Source organism: Acomys minous, assembly GCF_964271855.1.
Source record: "Acomys minous genome assembly, chromosome: 16".
Lineage (NCBI taxonomy): Eukaryota > Metazoa > Chordata > Mammalia > Rodentia > Muridae > Acomys > Acomys minous.
Window position 1 is genome coordinate 23,048,225 of NC_140498.1, and position 22,998 is coordinate 23,071,222.

General features: G+C 41.3%; 1 protein-coding gene and 1 long non-coding RNA gene across 2 annotated transcripts in view; one reads left to right on the forward strand and one right to left on the reverse strand.

Annotated features, from left to right (window-relative positions):
• The window catches only part of LOC311585807, a 948,711-nt gene that overhangs the window by 302,601 nt on the left and 623,112 nt on the right, over nucleotides 1-22,998 (reverse strand). Inside the window, exon 2 of the long non-coding RNA XR_014775355.1 lies at nucleotides 21,447-21,472. This is a non-coding gene — a long non-coding RNA (uncharacterized lncRNA). The remainder of the gene's footprint in view (nucleotides 1-21,446; nucleotides 21,473-22,998) is intronic.
• The window catches only part of SGCD (sarcoglycan delta), a 916,564-nt gene that overhangs the window by 178,039 nt on the left and 715,527 nt on the right, over nucleotides 1-22,998 (forward strand). The gene's annotated exons all lie outside the window — the stretch shown is intronic.

The window sequence follows — 22,998 nt, forward strand, 5'->3', positions numbered from 1 at the left end:
TTGTTTGCAGCTGGTCTCTGGTTTTCTAACTCTGAACATTTTCATTCCTGCTCCAGAACAATCATGTCACCAGTTTCCCACATGCAAATAGTTCAGGCCTGCCACAGCTGCCTCTGTGTTAAAGGAGGTTGAGAGGTATATATACCAACATCAGATGGATGTGGAATTACATGGCGTGTTGTTGCAAGGACGGGATGTGATATGGGTGCTACCTAATCTAAGTGATTTAATACTATCTGTTCTTAGCAGACTTTATTGTTGCTTAAACTAGGATTATGGAGCAATTCAAGAACTGAGGTGTGAAGAATGAGTTTATGAGGAAAAGATCTGTAAGCAGACTCTTCTACTTTGTCCCAGAGAGTTTGTCACAGGAATGCAAAGAGGCCAAGCAGCAAGCAACTTACCAAGAGTCAGCCCACCCTGTGTTTATCGCAGACCTTGCTCTGCAGGACATATAACCAAGAAAGAATACCTCCCAAATGTAGCACATAAAATCTGAAATCTTTTCATTTGAAGAGAGAAAAAAGACTTCCATAACAAAACCTTACAGGTCACTCTAATATGACAGATGGTAAGAATATTTAAAGAGCCACTTGGCTCCTGTCAGCACATCTGGAAGGATTCCCCTAAATCGAGGAGCAACAAGGTTTCATCTACCTTCTCAGGAACAGCATATGTTGCTGCTATAATTTTTGGCTACAGTTCTCCTGATCTCTAGCGCATATCAGACTTTCTTATCTGTTATGCCTCAGGAAATCTACTGGGCAGCCAAATATGACACATGGTCCAATCTTTTTGTTTCTAATGCAATTCTCTTTTGTATCCCACACTCCTCAAAATAAAGGGGGGTGTACATTAGCTCATGGGATTAAAGTTATTGTGAGTGTTCACCTTTAAATAAGAGAGAAGGGAGATAGGAATTATAGTATCCTGTAACCCAGCAAATAAAAGAAACTGTCTTGTAACACCCGCACACACATACAAAAGCAATTGGCATTGTTGACTTCCAAAATAAAAGGTAAGTTCCTATAAGAAGCAGTTTGGAAATGACCCAGAAGCCTCCTCACTGGAGATTAACTTCATATCTTCGGAAGGAGCCATGAAAGCTCCTGTTGGAAAAAAAGCAACAAATTGTTCCATTCAGCTGTAACTCTAAGGGACCACCACAGTGACCAGCATGGAAAGATATCCTGATGAATGCAACAGTGGCATTTATATCCCAACACTTAACAAAAAGTTCTGCTCACTATCTAGCTAGCACTGTGAATTTAGCTAACTACCCGAGGCCGGGGAAGCCATGGAGCCTATTTGAGAGCCCTACTGCTGTCAGCTTCCTAAGGCAGTATAACCGCTCACTACGTTCTGAATACTTATCCTTAAACCCACAGATGTGCGTAGCTTTCACCCCTAATCAAAGCTTCTTTCTGCAGCAGGCAAGGAACATTGCAGAAAGCTACATCTGGTCAAAATTCAGAGACAAACTGACCATCAGATATCTACCTTGCACTTACAATTGCAACTCCCACACTTCAGACTCAGGGAACACCTCAGAAGCGGGGAAAGTGGCAGAGACTTGGGAAGAACCAGAAGACCAGGGTTATCTGCTTGGAGAAAGTCTCCTCATAAAAATAAAGAAATACATAAGAGAGAAATGAGATCTGGAAAGACTTGAGGTGGGGAGTAGGGTTGAAAATACTGCTTTAAAAAAAAAAACCTATGTAATTGTAATGGGCAAGATGATAGTTGATAAGCAGGAAACAGAACACATCTTCCTGAGACATTTACCCTGCCCTCCCTGCTTTATCACATCCTTATAGTTTGCCCCCAATTGAAGAAGTCTGAAGATGAAGATGGCCAGACCATTTCACTAGTCTAATTAGTGCCTGCTGATACCTACTGGATTTCACTTTCTGATCTGAAATTTCTCAGACTTCCACTGAGCACAGTCTCAAGTGGGAAACCCTCTCCCCCGAATCCCCTCATTGTCTCTTCTACCTTTCTTCTCTGTAGGTCAGCGTAATGGGTAAATATGTGCTTCTCCTCCTTATCTCCAGCTTCTGGGAAGCACATGTTTTGGGGGGGGGGGAGGTAACAAAGAATCAGGCAGAAAATGGTTCCTGCAAAGCTGCTTCTGGCTCACGGGCACATATTGTTTCCATAGAGAAGTTTCCTATTCTCTGCTATAAGGTTATTTTTAGATGACTCTAATGAAACACTAGCCAGTTTGAATTCATTTTCCAGTTTGCAGAAAGCACTGGATTGACAGGCATGGAGAGACCTAAAAATAGCACTGGACAAAATGGAACAGGGTTTTCGAGCTAGAAATGGACGTGACCATCACCTAGTCTGAGACTGGTGCTGTTTTTTTTTTTTTTATAGACGCAGCTGTGCAAGCTCTAAGGGGTTTAACAGCCCCTCCAGGTCATACAAATTTGTATGTGATTGACATGGGACATGGATATTTATTTTTTTAATTATTAGCTTTTTTTTTCTAAAAGAAAAAATTACAATACAATAGGCAGGACCAATGGTAAGGAACTTCCATTTCAGAAAGGAACTCATCTAAGCTGAAACCTGCTTAGCTATTCCGGTTGTGTCTTCAACCTACCTCTCCCTCCTTAATTATTATCATTAATTAGTATTTATTGATTCCTCTCTGGTGCATAAACTTCTTCACTGCACAAACTGGGAGAAGAGACAAAATGATAAAATGTAGCTATAATTTAAAAGCTTGTTTTTCAGAACTTTCCCAGCATCCCTCTTATCTCCTGAAATAGATCATCCATCATGGCGTCAGTTCAGTGCAAGGGACAAGACCCTTGGGAGGGTCAGCAACTGCTTTTCCTTCCCCATTCCATTTTACCAAAGCTTCCCTCCCTTTCATATTTTTGATTCATTTCTTCCTTTGAAAGATTTATTGGCTGGCTTATTGATTCATTTAGCAAATATATGGCAAGTGACTATGCATTGGAAGGCTTCAGTTGAAGGCTAGGAAACAGAGACCCAGAAAATGCAGAGTAGTAGTCTCCAAGGATTTCTGACTGGCTTGCGGGAGAAAAGACACACGGTAGTGGCAAAAATGCTGTTTCCTGTCTTCCTACCAGTGCAACAGTGATAGAACCTGATGATTCTGTTGACACTGGTAATAATTTGGAACCCTGAATGAGGTTACTGTTGGGAACAGCCAATAATGGGATGTTCCTTCTGTCTCAAACAACTCTCTGAGCCATCAGTGAGGGGATCAAAATTTAGCCTTGGTTTGTTAACTGGATCACAATACAATAATCTTTGGGACAGTAGACACTTAAGTGAAAAACAGCAATAACACTGGAGAAGATACATCTGAAGTTACTTAAGAAGAATCTGTGAGAGCTGGAAAATGATGTGTAGAGAAGTTATAAGGATAACTCTCAGGTATCTCACTTGAATACCTGGGGAAATTATGGCATAATTCACTGAGGTGATGCTTTAGTTTGCTCATGTTTGAATGCTAAGCACTGAACTTGGGTCCTTGTGCACCCCAAACTAGTACTTTGCTACTAAATTGCACCCCCATCTGAGACCTTGACATAGTGAATATTTGCGGAAAAGACAAAATATAAAAGAGTCTATGGAAAGGGGGGATATGTTTCACTGCGGTGTTGGCCTTGGGTTCCAATGGTGAAGATTTAAATGAAGGAATTTTTATGTGAATTTGAGACAGTATGGTCAAGAAAATACCCCTATGGGAAAATGAGGAAGATGGATTGTCTCATGCACACATATACCTGAGATAAAATTTTGGTGAAGATATTGGCCAATTCTTATATTGAAATCTAGATGTGCTTCAGAACATTAAAAATTGAGTGAGGGGGTCTTGATATCTTTTGATCAACTACTTGGTTTGTATGGACTTCCTATAAGGGACCATATAGATCCTTGGATAGTGTAGTTGTATGGGGAAGCAATTTCTAGAGAAGGGCTCAGGTGTCATCCAAGCTCCCGGGGAGGGGATTGGATAGTCATGCTAGCCCCCACAAATGGGACATTGGTATACATCAGAGGGCCTACAACTGTGTGGTGGTAAGTAAAAATAAATAGGACACATTTTACATGGAGTTTGGGTAGAGAGAGATGGTTGCCAGTCCTTACTGTGTAAACAATAATTAAAGTCACAGATATTAAAACAATGAGAAGAAAATAGGGGTTACAACCTGACTGTGAACCACAGGACTTCAGGACCAAAGTAAAGAAGATGCCAGGACAAGGAAGGTTCTAGAAACTGGGAAACTAAAATAATATGGTCATAGAAACCCAAAAAGGAGATTGTGTTAATCACTGGCCAGTCTTGTAAAAGGGCCCTGCGAATGGAGGACGGCTGAAGAGCTGTTGATCTGAGGGAGAGCACCGGAACCTTCTGGGGGAACTCAGAACATGTTAACTAGCAGCTTAAAACTGGAAAGAAGTTTTTACTTGGGTAGAAAGCAGTGCTTTTATGAACCACATAATAATCATGGAGCATGTCAACAGATGAAGTTTGACTCCAGCTCTTCATAACCACAGTCAATGCTGAGAGTCACCCTGACCCATGCAAGACCTCTCTTGTGAGTCATTAGAGGACACCAAAGTGTTGAACTTAAGGAGGTCACTAATAATGCCACCCCCAGGGACTTGTCAGTTTTCCCATATCTTGACTAATTTAACTCCCACTAACGAGCAAGCTTTAAGGACCTAGACATTCTAACAGTGGAGGCACGCACTCTGAATAGTGCCATGGACTTTCATTTGAGGGGCCAGATTCAGTTCTTGATGCATCATGAGCTTTCAAAGGGAAATTTACTTCTCTTCTGATGCAATTCTTTCTTCTCAAATCAAAGCTACCATCTCTAGCCTTTGAAACTGTGTCTGCAGGAGTCTGACAGAATGTCAACTTTTATGACCTTGTCGTTGCTCATGTAAAATGTTTGATGATCACTAGACCTCCATGGGGTTCCAATGCTCTGGCTTTATGAGGTGAGCTTGGAAAGGCAGAGTATTGGCATACAGTCATTGTCTCTTGGGAGCCTTAGATAAGATTTAGAGAACATATTTGTTCCAATGTTCCATAGGTGAGCAATGGTCAACATCCCACCTCCTGGTCTGGTCTACACCCTATCTCTTGAGCAGCTATCATTGGATGTGCAAACTCTGAAGTGTAGTGGCACAATATTCATGGAAATAGGATAAGCCTGGAAGCAGCCCTGATTTCAAGACCTTACTTTCGCATGAAAGTTAAAAATGGCTTACAAAAGGACAGAACACAAAGTTCAAGTGAAAACAAAACTTCAAAGGAATTTTGACTGTTCAAAAAAAGTCCACACTGAGGATTTCCTAATGGCTTACAAGCCGGCTTTGTATGTGCATGTTTTTCAGCATTACCATTCAGGCTTTATTCCCAGGCTCTAGGGACATTTGTCTCTTCCTTCTTGCTGGGGCAAATATTTTGGTTCAAGTGCTTGGTATACATTTAACCAAACTGCAGCATCTCTGGCCAAGAAACAATAAACAAAGGAAGAGGGGCATGTGAGGTTGAGTGTTTGTGGTGAAGTCCAATAACTCACCAGGTGCTTTAACCAGTCAATGCCTGCTGAAAAAAATGTGGATGGCAAACAATATGTCAGAGCTCCAGAGGGTAATGAGCAAATGTATACTGTGGTGAATAGATTGATTTCTTGATATATTTTATTAGTATAGCCAGATAGCATGAAACACTTATTATGAAAGACGGGGCAGGACCTGGGTAGAGGATATTGTTATAAGCAGTGTATTTCTTTGCTAGGAGGGACTGTGGAATTTTTCACTACATGAAGATTAGTAAGATAATTCCAATGGTAACACAAATATTAAGAACTTTTGATGTATTTTATTTTATTACATTGTATGTTTTGCCTATCTTATGTATATTTATGTATATTTGGAATGTATATATGGAAGCCATTCCTCCTGCAGTTTCCATTTTGTCTTTTGGGACAGAATAGAACCTGAAGCCAACTAGTTTGACTCAGCAGGTCATACAGTGAGCATTAGGGATCTGCCTTGCATTACTTCCCAGTGCAGAAATTTCAAATTTGTGGCACTGTGTTTAGCTTTTATACATGGGCTCTGGTCAGTGAACTCAGAGCCTCATGCTTGCAGTAGTAACTACTTTACTTATTTGGCTGGCACTCAAGCCCCTTTAATTTTGGTATTTAAGACACATAACATATGAATAAAACATACCCCAGATTACATATATTGGAGATATGTGCTTATTTACTTCATTGATAGGATTTTTAATGTGAATGCCTGAGAAACAGAATAGAAATGGCTTGCCTGTACATTAACAATAACCCAGCAAACCCCATTCTCATCTTCTGTCTGGTACTAATGATTATGATCAAAAGTTGTCAGACTTGACCATTGAGATAGATTCCTTAGTTCAGCAAACGGAGTTAAAAACGGCAAAACTGAACATCCATAGTTATTTATTTCATGTCTTTTCTGTAACAGGCCTCTTGTGAATGGACATCTCATGCACAAAGCCCTTGCAAAAACCATCACAGGATCGATATGTTAATGTGACAGCGGCTTCAAACTGAGCAATGCCAGTACATTTTCAATTAGCGCTACAGAGAAACAAGGAAAGGAATCAAGGGAATTAGACAAGTAGATTTGGCAAGTGCAAGCTATATTTCTTTAACCAAAACACTTAGTATTTTTGCATTGCCTTTTATCTTGTCATTTTGTCCTTTATTCTTCTCTGCTGGGGAATTGTTTGCCTGCTGTAAATAGTTAATCAACAAATAATGTTTTGCCGATGACCTTAGATTTTGGTAGAATGATTATATGACATGTGGTGACCCTGAACAGAGTTATGTTTAAAAGATCCATCTAGAATCTGTACAGTGTGAGCATGGAACCCGGATCTTTGAGAGAAAAGGGTTTTCTTTTATATTGAACATAGTCTCCTGAGCCCCTAAACAGAATAGGACCTAAAGTTCATCCTACATGGGGCGGACAGCGTGGTGTGGCATGAGGCAGAAGCATAAAAATGTTACCTCACCCATGACTCACCTTGACCTTCCTCCTCATTTATTATTGTGTCCTTGTTGATAGGGAAGGAAAATGTTGTAGTTTATAAGATCTGGAACAACCTAGAAATTTTTTTCTGGGCCATATGTAGTCATAGAAAACCTAGGGAGAAAATCTGCAAAAGAGACTAAAAGCAGAAGGATGCTAATGAGGGAAAGGAGCCTTGGGGAAACAAAAGGGACTAGACTCAATGAAATGAATTCTTTTTTTTAAAAGAATATGAAGAAATTTATTATATGAGAGGGGTAGGAGAGAGGAGGGGGGTCTGAGGAACAAGTGAGGGAGATAAGAGGTAAAAGTGGGATGAAATGAATTCTTATCAAGGCACTATATATATTATCAGTACTTTGTTACTATAAGGAAATTAGACACCATCAGCTTACAAAAAGAAAAGGTTTACTTTTGATTAAAAAATGTCAGAAGTTTATATTCAGGGTCAGTTAGCACTGTTGCTTTAGGCTTGGGGTAAGGAAAAATATCATGGCAAAGAGTGTTTGGTGGGACAAGCTGTTCCCCAGATAGAATCTAGTAAGTATGCATAGAAAGAAAGAGCCCAGTGGCCCATAATCCCCTTCAAAATTATGCCATAGTGACTCAGGGCCTGCCAGGCTGAGGACCACACATTTTGCACATGCCTGGTTCTCTTAGGGCTACTTAGGATACACACTGCAGCAGCAAAGGAAAAGACTTAGTATGCATGCCTCATTACAGCTCTTTCCTCTCTTCCATATTAACACTTCAGACACTGAATGTTCAGGCAGGAAGTGGCTCATGGCTGATGGGCAACAAAGATATGACCTAAAGATCTTAGCAATGAGCTGACAACTGGAAGAAAAAAAAAAGGAAAGCAGGCAGAAAGTCATTGCAGGTAAGTGAGACTAGAAAAAGGACAGTGAGTAGACTCGGGTAAAAGAGATGATAATTTCTAACAGTGTGACCATTGTTGGTGAAGGTTCAGCAACCCGGTTTTGCTTTTCTTGTCCTGGTTCTGATCTTTTCTTCAGGTAAAAGATTAGGCATTGATTTTGATTCCATTTTTAGTTCTCCACTCTCACAATTCTAAAAAATTAAATGTGTACGTTGATGTATGATGACAAAGATGGTCTATAGCAACGGTTCAGTTATTAAGCGCTCTTGCTGCTATTCCAGAGGACCTGAGGTCGGCTCCCATCTCCCAGGTCAGGCAGCTCACAACCACGTGTGACTTCACCTCTAGCCACTAGCACTCATGTGCACATAGTTACCTAAAAATACCAAGATATATAAACATTACAATGATAGATCTTTAAAGAGAAAGAAAGAAGGGAAGGAAAGAATGAAAAAAGAAAGAAAGAAAGAAAAAAGAAAGACAGAGGACACCTTTAACATCAGTATAGGTGAGTTTTTATGAGTGCAATATTAATTTGTAGGAGAGCTTTGTAGAATTCACATTTGTTTCATGAGTCTTTCCCCTGTGCATTCAATTACTCTCTATAATGAGGACTTTGAAGACTGTGCAGCTTACCAATAGATTAGAGCTTGTGCTGATTTAATAAACCATAGCTATGATTGTGTTAATTCATAATTGAAGCTTTAGAAATCTTTAGTAAAATAAGAAAGTCAAGAAACTATAAATTATCAAACTTAAATTTGGGGAGTGTTCTGAAATTTTCCACTTGCACTGGTTTTTGAATATCTCTTCTTAATAAATTCGTGATAAGACTAGTAATCCTGAAAGTATGTACACATCAATTATATTTCTTAGAAAATAACAAAATCTAATATGTATGAGGTATAGTTGTAGCAGGGTTGCTAGACTGCTCATCTGGTGTGTACAAAGCCCTGGGTTTTATCCCTAGCACTTCAAAAAACAGGCATGACAATGAATACCTACAATAATTATAGAACTGGGAGGTAGAAGGAGAAGGATCTAATAATAAGTTCTGAGCTAGAAAGATAGATCAGCTTTAAGAAGGCAGACTATTATTTGAGAGAACTTGTGTTGAATAGCCCAGGTTGGGCTATTTCACAATCACCTGTAATTCCATTTCCAAGGTATCTGATGACTTCTTTTGGCCCCTGTGGATGTAAGCCTAGCCTTACATGGCTGAGCCAGAAATTTAAAAAAAAATCATCCTGAGCAAGACAACCCAGATCTGGAAAGACAAACATGATATGTACTCACTTATAAGTGAGTATAAGCTGTTAAGTAAAGGATAATCACACTCCAATCCACAGTACCAGAAAGGCTAAGTAACAAGGAGTAGTCTAGGGGGAGAGGCATGGATCTCTCTAGAAGGGGAAAGTAGAATACATTTTGCAGATGGATTTGGAGTGAGGATGGAGATGGAAACAGAAGGGATCAGATCGAGGAGAGAGTGACTAAGGGACAGAGTACAGGGAGAGACTGGAACTGGGGGAATTTGCAGGGTAATGTGGAAATCTAGTGCACTGGAAATTTCCTGGAAACTGTGACGGTGACCCTAGCAAAAACTCCTAGTAATGAAGGCTGCGGAGCCTAGTCCAGCCATTTTCTATAACAAGAGAAAATAGCTGTAGTGTGACTGGGACACCAACACCTTGCACAAAACCTTCCACCCACAACCTGTCCTGCCAGCAGGATGTGCTGGGGAACTGGTGGCTCTGGGCTTGTGGGAGTGGCCAACCAATGACTGGTCCAACTTGAGGCCTAAGAGAGGGAGCCCATGCCTGATACTGTCTGGATGGCTCAGAGACCTTGAGTAGAACCAAACATAACAGACAAAAAGAAAGTCAATAAAATGATTCCTAATGATAATCTGCTATATTCAAATCAGTGCCTAGCCCAATCATCTGCAGAGGCTTCTTCTGGCACCTGATGGGAGCAGATGCACAAAGACCCATGGCCAAACATTAGGAAAGCCTGGGGAAACATCTAGAAGAGGGGGAATAAGAACTGTAGAAACCAGAGGGGTTGAAGACACCAGGAGACAACACATCTCACAGAACCAACTAAACAGGACTCCTAGGGACTCACTGAAACTAAAGGAGCAATTACAGAGCATGTATGGCGCTAGGCTAGGTCCTCTACATTTATGCTGTGGTTGTTTAGCTTGGGGTTTTGTGGGACTAATAATAACGGGAGTCAGGTTGTCTCTGACTCTTTTGCCTGCTCATGGGATCCTTTTCCTCCTATTGTGCTGCCTTGTCCAGCCTTGATACAAGGGTTTGTGCCTAGTTTCATTGTAAATTGTTGTGCCATGTGCCCTTGATATCCCTGGGAGGCTTGCTCCTTTCTGAAGGGAAACAGAGTGGACCTGGGAAAGAGGGGAGGTTGGGGGTGGGGACTGAGAGGAGTGGTAGGAGGACAGACTGTGGTTGGGATATGTCATATGAGAAAGGAATAAATAAAAAGGGAAAATAAAACTAAATTATATGCAATTAATAAAAGACAGTCAAGGATTTTCAGGCAGGGGATCCAAGATAGTGGCACCGAACAGGAACGGTGTCGGATCTGCAAGACAGAGACTAGGGACCCAACTAGGAGCTAACGACCGCAAGACCTGGAGAGCTCTAGGTGAGAGGGGTCCACATAGTGTAGAGTACAGGTGGGTCGACCCTCAGGGCATCCAACCGGCCTGCAGAGGATGGGTGCCCAGCTCCTAGAGTCTGGACCCATACCTACCTGCGAACTGTAGCCATGCTCTGTCATGAACTTGGTATCTGGAACTGAACTGTGGGCAGTGAAGCATCAGAATCTGGATCTGCTGGCCTGGGGAAAACACAGTTTAATGGGTAGATCTGACCTCACACTGCCCCGCCCCCCCCCCGCGCCCCCCCCACACCCCCGCATCCACAGAAAGCCCCAGGTGCCAGTGACCACGAGGGCACGGTATCCAAAGCCCAGTGCAGTCCATCTTGCCGAACCTGCACTCTTTCTCTCTTCTTTTCTGACTGATTGTTCAGTCTTCAGTGTCTGCTTGGCCCAGGGGGAGCTGGGAGTGTGGAACTAGGATAGATCTTGACCTCAGATCATCCCACCAGTCCACAGAGAGACCCAGGGCCCATGTGGGGGGCCAGGCATCTGTGGACACATTCCCCAACTACAGCTCCATAGCTGCACTCTTGGGTTGACTAATCTAAGGTGGCACCGCCTCAATGGATCGGGCAGAAGCCTCGCCAGCTTCCCCAACCCAGGGAGCTGGTCCTGCACACGTTGGGAAGGACTGGACCATCCTGAATGGATAGAGCAGAAGCCTAGCCAACTGCCACAAGCCAGAGGGCTGTATCAGCTCTGAACCTAGGCCTCCAAAGCCTCAGTGCCTGAGGGCAGGTTTTCTTAAGCCCAGCCAAAGGCAGGATAACTGATCCTTGGGCTGCAGAGTACCAGCGCTGGCCTCTGTTAACCCAGTGGGGAGGCCAGGGTGGGGAGCAGAGTCCTCTGGAGCTGAAACCTGGCTACCTGGCTGATCCAGGGAAGGGTTCCCTGATCCACAGAGGTGAATTTTCTCAACCTGTAGACACTCACCAAGGAGCTGCTCTCAAGGATCAGTGAAGGATGTCAGAAACTACCTCCCAATGTGGTAGTCAGCAAGATGACTAAAGGCCAGCATAAACACACACACACACACACACACACACACACACACACACACACAAACAAACAACAAAACCCAAAACAATATGGCATCTCCAGAACCCAGCTATCCCAAAGAATTCAATCCTGGAAACACAACTGCCGCAAAAGAAAATGACCTCAAATCCTTAGTAATGAAGATGATAATGGAGGAAACGAATAAAATCTGTAAACAAATGCAGGAAGATGCAGCCAGATTTCCAGGCAAATGGATGGAACTTGAAATGAACATCCTGAGTGAGTTAACCCAGAGCCAGAAAAATACACATGGTATATACTTACTTATAACTGGATACTAGTCCAACAGGGATGTCCCCTGAAAGTCTTCACTTAGCAGGAGATTGGTATAGATGCAGGGACTTCCTATTGGGACTCCAGGTGAGAGGGAGATAAGGGAAAATGGGGACATAGAAGGATCCAGAGGGTCCTAGAAACCTACAAGAAGACCATCACGGCTGTCAGATCTGGACCCAGGAGAGGTCTGCTCACACTACTGTACCAACCAAGGACAATGCATGCAGTAAACCTAAAACCCTTATCCAGATCTAGCCAACGGACAGCACATTCTCCACCATTGTGTGGAGAATGGGACTGACTCAGACATGAACTCTGCTGCCCCCATTTGACCACTCCTCCTTGGTGGCACTCAGAGAAAGGGTGAGCAGGCTACCAGGACAAGGCCTGATAGGCTGTGATCAAATGGTGGGGGAGGAGATCCCCTTCTGTCACAGACCTAGGGGAGGGGAATAGGGTGAAAGAGAGAGGGAGGGGGAATGGGAAGATACTAATGAGACGATAATAACTGAGATGTAATCTAAATAAATTACTTAAATAAAAAAAATTTAAAAGAAAGACAGTTGTCGCCATCATAAGCTACATAATGAGGTTACGGCCAAGGAAATGAAAGATGGAAACTCCACTTTCAGATGCTGACACAGAATTTCTAAGGCTGATACAGTTTCTTACTGGATTTTAGTTCATGGCTTTTTGTCAAGATAATAAATGCTACATCCTTGTCATGAGATGGTAATTTCATCCATCTGCCAAAGCAGAGCACCTTACCCAGATGGCTTTATACAAAAGAGGTGCTCATGAATTTGGAACATGGAAGGCTAGATGGTGGCAGGGTGACATTCCTGCAGCCGGCTTGCTCGCATGGTGGTGGTTTGTGGCCACAAAGTTCCAGTCTTTCTCTCTATGTTTTACCCTCTTCCCCCTCTAGTGCTGGAGTTTTGTGGCATTTTGTCCATGGGCACCAGGTTCCCTGTTCTCATAATCACACTGGCTAGTATGTCATGGCCTCTCTAAGCCAGTATATGATATTTTCTTAACTGCAAGTAATCCCTGATTTAAGATGGTTGGACTTAATGATTTTTTTTTGTAGAGCTATAAGCATTATGGAGATCTGCACTTACAATTTTCAAATTATATTTTGTTCCAGGACAGTAATGCATAGAGTGACATTCTCTTGAGAAGCTGAGCTGCAACTTTCAATCAGAAGCCAATGTCCCTGTCCCTACATCATCTTTATCCAACAGCAACAAATCTTAGTTCAATCTTGCAAACGTTCTTTTGCCTGGGCTACTTTGAGTCTATTAATGATGGCTACCATATAACCACTGGCTACCATTTTCAGTACAGTTTTCAGCAACTTACAGGAGATAGCTAATACTTCATTATGTAATGTGCCTTGTTTCTTCCTGATTGCGTGATATGGAAGGCCAGGATAAGCTATGATATTCATAGGTTATAAGAACTGAATGAATTTAGCAACATTTTGCTTTTAAGATGAGTTAATCAGGATGTCATTTCAGCTTCAGTGTGGAGCATCTGTGATAATATTAGCAAAGGCATTCTATCCCCATGTTTGTAGTGTGGGCTTCTACAAAGACAGAAATTTGGTTTCTTCAACCTCCTTCATCCTGTATGAAAAATTCTTTATGGGGTATGTGTGTGTGTGTGTGTGTGTGTGTGTGTGTGTGTGTGTGTGTGTGTGTGTTGCATGGTCATATTCCATAGGTTGATGTGGGTGTCTTCTTTTCCTTTTGAGACAAGATATCTCACAGAACATGGAGTTCACTGAATTGATTAGATTGTCTGGCTAGAAAGCTCCAGGCTTCCTCCTTTCTCTGCCTCCCACTATGGTATGTGTTGTGAGGCTTAAATTTCTACATGGGTTTTGGTGGTTAATGTTGGGGTTAGGGTTAGGGTTATAGTTAGGGTCAGGGTTAGGGGCAGGGTTGGGGCAGGGCTGGGGTTGGAATTGGGGTTGGGATTGGGGTCAGGGTTGGGGTTGGGGTCAGGCCTGGGGTTGGAGTTGGGGTCAGGGATGGGGTTGGGGTCAGGCCTGGGGTTGGGGTCAGGCCTGGGGTTGGGGTTGGGGTCAGGGATGGGATTGGGGTTGGGGTCAGGGCTGGGATTGGGGTCAGGGCTGGGGTTGGGGTTGGGGTCAGGGCTGGGGTTGGAGTTGGGGTTGGGGTTGGGGTCAGGGCTGGGGTTGGGATTGGGGTTGGGGTCAGGGCTGGGGTTGGGGTTGGGGTTGGGGTCAGGGCTGGGGTTGGGGTTGGGGTTGGGGTCAGGGCTGGGGTTGGGGTTGGGGTTAGGCCTAGGGTTGGGGTCGGGGTTGGGATCAGGCCTGGGATTGGGGTTGGGTTTGGGGTCAGGCTCCTTATGCTTGATAATAAGCACTCATCATTTTCCAAATTCCTTAGCCTCATACTTGTTTCAGTGTCATCGTCCAGTCACTTTACCCTATCAGTCCTTTATTGTGGTAATCCAAGGTTGTTTAGGCATACATGCAGGAAACTGGTTACATATGTGTAAATATACAATTCAAATGCAACAAAGGTTGAGCTAACACACACACATTAGCAACTTACTAGTAATGAACTTAGTGGCGTTTTTCAGTGAGTTGGGTCTCATGTCCTCATTAACTACATTAGTGAGACAAGTTGATGAATAAAGTCAAAGAAAAGAACATACGCACCATTTTCTATAATGTAAAGAAATCCCACTCCTCAGTGATTTCTTTTTCTAAAAATTACATCTAAGGAGCAAAGTTGGATAAACAGGGAATAACCTATGTGAAAAGATATTTCTTGTGGAGTTATTTTCAATTACAAAGAACTGAAAATGAAAGCATCATTTCCAGTGGGAGATGCTTAGTAAATGGAACATGTGCATTTTGTATTTATTAAAATTTATTTATGAAAGTTTCAGTTCTGCCTGGTATGCTGTGTTGTGCGTACTTCTAATATCAACATTCAAGAGGTGGAGACAGAGATATAGTGAGTTCAAACCAGAGTGAACTTTGTGATGAATTCCAGGCCAGCCTGGGCTACAAAAGGAGACATTTCAAAAGCTTCTAAAATATATTAATATTTACGTAGACACGTTTCAGATGAAAAAAATGTCCAACCCTTTGAAGCAATGGCTTTTAACAGTTGATAATTTTCCCTAAGGTATATTTAAAATATTTAGAAATTTCTTCAGGTCTCACAGTAGAGTCAGAGGAGGGCACTCTCTTGAATAGATGTCAAGGGTGTCCACTCATCTCCCTTGGTGCACGAATCAGTTCCCTGCAATAAAGCAATATTCTCTTCTGCATGCTAATATTGTCATGGCTCGGAATCTTCCATTAAAAACAGGCTTTCTCTTTCTATTTCCAGCCCTCATCTTTCTAAATGAAGCGATGATATCCATTTCATAGGATCAAAGTAGGGCTGGCATTAATTAATATAAGTAAACTGATTACAATTGTGAATGGACAACAGGTAGTCATCCATATTCACACCAATCCATATCACTGTATAAAGAAAGAAAGCATCCCAGAATAAGACAACGCTATCACCATCACAGTCTCCCCACCCTCCGACCACTGAGAATATGGCTGTAGTTGATCAGTTATATACTGGGGCATCATCTTGCTGCAAAAAGGGTTAGAAAGGATTTCTTTTTCTAGCTTGGAGCTCTGTCTGGAGGATTCTGAAGGTAGCAGGGAAGCCAAGATTCACTCTTTATTTGATGCTAGAGGAAAATGAGAACCGTTCTCTAAATGAGTAAATAAACTTTTTTATTAAAATTTTTTACATATACATTCATATTATGACATATATATACAACAAACTACCTATAGCAAGAAGAACCATGACACAATCAGGAATTATATAAGTGTTACACTCTTAGTGTTTTGGCTATTTGTATTTGACAGCCTTGAGTAAAACATCTTTTTCCTATCTTGGTGCATCTACAATTCTGAATGTAAATCAATCTCCATCACATCTTGTCATTATCAACTTAAAGCATCTATCTAGACCCAAAAAGATCTTAATCCCTAAACAACTAATTGTAAAACTAAACTATGTGGTCTTCAACCCCATCAGAGACTTTATAAGGAGTAAAATTGATTGTCCTAGTATACCACGAGTGCAGGTTAGTAGCTTTCCAAACGAGAAAATGAGTAAATAAAAGTTAAATGTACTTTTGTGAGGGTAGACAAGGATGAGGAGAAAGTTACAATTGATAAGGAATGGAGTTGGTTTTGGCTGGGATTGTTGATAGTTCTGGGGTGCAACTGGGGCCCTGCCATCACCAGTGCTCAGGTACACCACTTTAGTGGCCTTGTCTCACTGTATCGCACACGGTCTCCTGTTCTCTCCTGCAGTGAGTGTTTAGACTAGTAGCTATGTCCCGCAGGAAGGTGACATGCCAGCTGTGAGGAGTGGGCCCACTTTTAGGTCCCATAGGCTTCTCATCGTTTTGTGTCAGTACTTTCAATATTCTTAACACTTTTGATATTTTATAATTTTCCTACTTTGAACTTTTGTTTCTTTAATAAGCATGAAAAATAAATACTAAAAAGAAGTAATGGGTGGCCTGTGCATATAAAACGACTCAGGTCTGTACTGAAGAAAATGAAATCTTGTCTCCAAAAAATAGGTGTAATCAGGCCATGGTGAATAATCTGGACTCTTGTCACAGTATCTTTCATGACTTTTGCCATTGACAAGCGTAGGGATAGCTAGCTGGAAGACAGCAATTTTTGATGCCACATTCCCTAGGTGGCTCTGTGTATTAGATATACAATTGGAAGGAAAGGTCTTTATGGTGCTGTCTTTTAATGAATTGCTAATGCAGAAATTGAGTTGCTTTTTCAAAGTTAGGCTTTGGATGGCATTACGTATTAAGCAATTGAATCCTAATATGTGGGCGAATAAAAGTGGTTTCTCTTTATTCTTTTAAAGGAAAGAACAAACGCAGTACATGTAAAAGAAAATGTGAATGCCTTTCAAGTTTCACTCAATAACAGGAATAGAAAAAAACTTAAAAATTAAATTTTTTTCTCCCTTTCAAATTTTGAAGTAACATTAAAGAGAAAATAAATTAAATTAGGCATATTTTATGCAATGACCAAAAGCAAGCATCTTCAAGGACATTCTTTTTATATTGTAAATCTTCCTGAGATTGAGTCAGGGGTTCTTTTGAACTGTGAATATATTTTTAATTACTTTCTAATCTTTCATTTTTAAGATTAAAAATAATATTGGCTCATTATTATGATTTCAAGTGACACAAAGTGCACAAAGCGAATTGCAAAGGGTTTCTTTTCTATTTTGAGTCTGCAAAATAATGACCTCCTACACACGTTTGTTCGCAGGTTTAGTGGCCCTCCCCAGCTTCCGTTGGCAGGAATACTTTTACTCCCATGCCTGAAGTGCTGGCCTTTTGCTGGGGATGACAAGATGGTTCTCGGAAGCTGGTACTGTGGTTTTTCTCTCCTTGGCTTGTCTCCAGCCCCTGCTAGCATGAACACAGGCTCTATTTTTTTTTTAATAAAATGACTCCTCCCAGGCAACAGTAGAGAGTCCATCTTTATCTCAATAAACAAATCTTATGAACTTAGTGATTTTAGAACAAGGAAGTTCTTAATGTCCCTTTCTCTATCCACCCCTCTGCAAGACACTTAGCAGCAATTAAACCTTACACTTCCCTTCTAAATTTCCACCTCCTTTGGCTGGCACCACTGCTTTACTTCATTCATGGGTCACCTTAATCTGAACTCACCTTTTCTATTCAGTCTTTCCTCCTTCTGCTCTCTTTCTAAATGCACATCTGGATTCTTCCTTTCTATAAAACTGTGACCCCGCCTTCTCCACCACCACCACCTTCAAGGCTTAGTTCTTTTGCTCTGCAGAGCAGAGCTCCAAGCTCTTCCCTGGTTGTTCCGGGCTATTTGTACTTGAATTACCCTCCCAACGGCTTTACATCTTTCCTTCAAAAATCATTCATTCTAAAATAGTTTGTGCGTACCCATAATGCGTGGCTGTGTACCATTTTTCTCCATCTTTCAAACTCACTGGATGCTTGTGGTTACTTGCTTTGCTCACTTTTCACAATGTTTTTTTTCCTTCTTTCTTAGGAAAAGCTCTGCTTTTGAAATCCCATGTTTCCTCCTATGTCGTGTTTCCAGCATATTAGATGTTGAATGTTTAGCTTTTATTCGTTTTGTTTCTTGATAATTGTGCTTTCCTTATATCACCAATATACATTCTCATTTTAGAGTGGGAGTGTGTAATGGACTTTATGATTCTCTACTATCATTGCTTTGCTAGGAAATGTGTGTTCATGTGTGTGTTTGTGTGTGTGTGTGTGTGTGTGTGTGTATGTGTGTGTGTGTGCATACATGCTTGTGTGTATGTGAAGGCAGTGGTTAATGTCAGATAACTTTCTAGATAACTTTCCACCTTATATATGGATACAGGGTCTCTAACTTGAATCTAGAGTGTACCATTTCAGCTAGTCTAGGTAACCATCATACTTTGAGGATGCCCAGCTCCTACCCAGAGTTCTGGGTGTATAGTCAGGACACAGGCTCACCAGGAATTGTTGTTCCTCGCATCTGAACTGCTGGCTTTGCATTTGCACCGTAAGCACTTTATGTCCTGAGCCGTGACCACATTTTTTCAGAATAAGAAAATTTTCTTTCTCATTCTTCTCTGCCTTTCACATACCATGTGGGAAGCCACTAATGACTTCCTGCTTTGGGCCACTGGGGCATTGTTACAGAGTATGTAAGAGACGGGGATGGTCTGATAGGAAAGGCCTGAAACTAAAACTAAACAAGCTTGCCTATCCATTGAGAACTCTGTAGAAGCCAAATGCATTTTTTTTTCAGACAGCAAGGGAAGAAGAGAACATTAGAGAGAAAGCAGACACTAGGTTCTGTGCTGGCAAAATTGTGGGTCCTGTAATGCTCTTTAGAGTTCTCCCTTCCCTGGGACATCCTTTGAGTTTCATCCTCAAAGAATGGAGTAAGCCTAGGTGTTAAGGCCGCTTAGCTGCCCGAGAATGAGTTCTGACCGTAGCTAGTGAATGTTTCATAATGAGCAAATGTGTATTTGTATTTACAGTGGTCTGAAGTCAATACTCAAAATACCATTATTGAGGAGACTGAAATGGGTGGCCCTTTTCCATTCATACATTTTTGCAGTTAAAGATTTTCATAGCATCTAAACATATCAAGAAACACTGTCAAACTCTGAATTAATGTATTCTTGCCCTCATTAATTAATTGGAATGACTTTAATGTAAAAAGTCATTGAGCAACAGTGATGAGAGGAGTCGCTTTTGTCCCTGGTATTTGTATCAGGTGTTAAATATTAACCCTCATAAAATCTTGTTTTGAAGTTAACAATTGAAAACATTTCATTCACATTTCTGTTTCCCTCCCTCGCCTTCTGGTCTTCTATGATACTTAGCATAGCTTAACATTTACAAATGTTTACATGTGGATATTTCCCAGGCTGAGGGAACTATGCTTCTATACTCAATATTCCTAAGCTACCTGAAACAAATCACAGGAAAGCAAAAGAAAAATTACTAAACAGCTAAGAAAAGCACTTGTTAGGATCCCAAAAAGCCTTTTAAAAAGGAAAAGCACCTGTGTTGTTTTCAGTGAATAGAACTTGCCATTTTATGCTTCAATATCTCAAGTTCCATGAGCACATATAAGAAAAATAGAAAATATTCCATTATTTATTTTGTTTAAAATCATTTCAACATCTTAATGGGTTATACTCTTCATTTTTATTGTAACAACATAAACACTTGACTGAGTAAATTGCAACCTAAACTTACATGTACACCAGAAATATTAGAATCTCTTCATAGTCACTGTCTCTGGTGTCATTTACAGCCACCAATTCAGGTGCTTCTATGTTAGTACAGGATTGTGGATATTGTTTTTTTTTTTTTACACATGCATGCATTTGTGTGTGTGTGTGTGTGTGTGAGAGAGAGAGAGAGAGAGAGAGAGACAGAGAGAGAGAGAGAGAGACAGAGAGAGAGAGAGAGAGACAGAGAGAGAGAGAGAGAGAGAGAGAGAGAGAGAGACAGAGAGAGAGAGAGAGAGAGAGAGAGAGAGACAGAGACAGAGAGACACAGACAGACAGACAGACAGACAGAGACAGAGACAGAGAGACAGAGAGACAGAGAGACACAGACAGACAGACAGACAGACAGAGACAGAGACAGAGACAGAGACAGAGATAGACAGAGAGACAGAGAGAGGGGGGCAGAGGGTTCAAAGAGTTGTTTCTTTTTCAAATTGTTTGGGAAATAGAAGAAATGAAACAGGATTGTTGCAGGACATTTGATCCCAATGTGATCTTTGATATTATGAACTGTAAAAACCTGCCTTTGATCCCATTATGATCTCTGAGATTGTGAACTGTAAATCCTGTTTCTTGTAGTTGAGCTGTAACACACCTTTACTCCAAGAACTTTCTGTTTATTGTAAACAGGTGATTAAGGTGTGGTTCAGCCAGCCTTATACCTACCTTTAATTCAAGAGCTAGATGTACACAGTATTTAATAAAGTTAACCCTAGGCCAAGAAGTGAGGCAAGAAATCAGCTGACAGGGATTAAAAAGTAGGAGAGACTTTGAGGTGAGGGGTATTTAAGATAGCATGTTGAAGTAGAAGGGGTCTTTGGTGCCTTTAGCTCTTGGGATTTTAACTTTGGCTTTTAGCTCTTTCGCCCTTAGCTTTCTAGCTCTTGAGCTCCTCAACTCCTTGGCCTTCGGCTTTTTGGGCCTTAAGCTAGCAAGCCATTGGCCTTGGGTTTTTGGCCTTTTCTTCCTGGGCAGTCAGCTGAACTAGTGAGTGTCTTTTGGCCTTTTCCACTGGGACATAAGCTGAGTAGGAAGGTCAGCTGGGTACTTTCTCTGCCTCTCTGAGCTAGCAGGTTTTTCACCCTCAGGGTCTGGCTCCTGAGTCTTTACTGGTAAAATAGAATGATCTGGAATTTTCAATTAAAACAACACAGCATGGTCCAATTGTGTGGATCATGAATTTCTGATTTTCTACTAATAATGCATTTTCTTAATAAAGAAGAGCACGTATTGTTAGCATTTTGACACTGAATACATTCCACGCTAAAGAAGCCTGGAAGTGTGTTTGCTACTCTTACTTTTCATTTTACTAAGAGCGTCCAGATTCAAGATCAGAAAGCCTGAGTTCAGATTTGCTTTCAGACACCTCCTATCTGTTTGTCCTTAGGCTAATTCCCTTTGTCTTATTGAGTGACTTTATCCTGTAAATTGGTGCATTATTTTAAGAAGTCGAGGTTTTTATGATTTTTTTCCAACAGTTTCACAGACATATGAATGCATGTTACATATTTTAGTCCTTTTTGCCCTGTTCTCTCTCGTTCCCTTCCCCCACACCACTGAATCTCTTCACTTCCCAGTAGGCCTCTTTGCACTTTTTTTTTTTTTGGTCTTTTTGTTTCTTTGTTTGCAGGGTAGGCCTTATGTTCTATGTTTGGTTGAGTTTTCTTAGAGTTACTTGTATGAGTATAGGTAGGTGGTTATTTATAAGGCCATCATTATCTCCATCTAGCTCCTCAGGGGGGGTGTGGCCTCATGACCACGCCCGTTCATAATGAAGGAATTGGTGGTGGACTCTGCTGGTCTTGTGTGGGTCACCACAGGTGTGGTGAGCTCATGAGTACAACGCACACGTCATGCCCAGAAGGCAGCGTGTAACACTCTTGCCCACCCTCTGGCTCATATATTCTTCCTGCTTCCTCTTCCCATTTTTTCTCCAAGTGTTGGAGAAGATCATCTAGATGTCCCATTTAATGCTGAGCATGCAATGCGGCATGGTGTCAAATTAATGACAACATTAGAAGATTCAGTGTCTTTTGAGGACCCGCTTTCTGGTTTGCTTACAGCACCTTCTCACTGTGTCCTCATAGGGTGGCAGGTACAAAGGGAGGGGACTCTATTTTGATGGTCTTTCATAAGGACGTGATGAAATTCTTGTGGACTCTGCTCCCGTGTAAGTTTATGACCCACTAAAGGCATTACCTCTTCATACTATCACACTCAGTGTCAAGATTTAAGCATATATACTTGGGGTTGAGACATTCATATTATAGCAGAAATCTCTTCCTCTGCTAACTGACTCAATAGTATGATAAACATTCCATGTGTTCCCATGGCTCCAAACCACTATAGTATATCCCTTTTTCTTATTTCACTGAGTGGGGTATCAGTATACCCTAAGAAAATATAAATGAATTTTCTTGTGTTGTAAAGACTGTGTATTAAGCCTTATTCTATGGATATTATCTGGGTATCTATTATCAAATAGTTACCTTCCACAGAGACTGTCCTAGGAAAATTTTAATCACTAAAATTAATCTTAAGCACTGTATTTAGTTCAGTATAGTTGTGCATTCTACCTGGGATAGAATTTTATATGCTACTTTGACTTGTTTTAAATGAGGATGAGCTGATCCACTTGTTTTCAAAATCGCTGATTCGGGGAGCTATTGTTTTTGGGGAGCAATCACCAAAGATCTATCAAGTAATATTGAACATTGTGTGTTTGCTAGAGCTAAATCACCAATGGGGCTAAACATCCCACCTACTCTCAAATTGATTTCCATCGCTTAATTTCGATGGCGGACATATTATTTTTATTTATCATCAATAATCAGGAAATAAAAATAGTTATTCATGTGAATCTACAGTATCTGTAGGGACATTTTTATTTGTGAACTCTCACATTGACTTGAACCAAGAGGATGGGGTCCTTTCAGGTCACTATCTCGGCAGTAGAAAAGCATGTGTTGATGCTCACGCCACTTTTATCCTGTCTTCCATCAGATTCTGCACAACACTCCAGGGTCAGGTCATAAAGTTTTCTTTAAGCTCCTCTCTCCTGTTTCACCTACACCCTCCCCTTCATATAAGTAACCTTTATAAGTGTGGGGAGACACTCCTGTAATGGCAGGGCCATAATAGGAG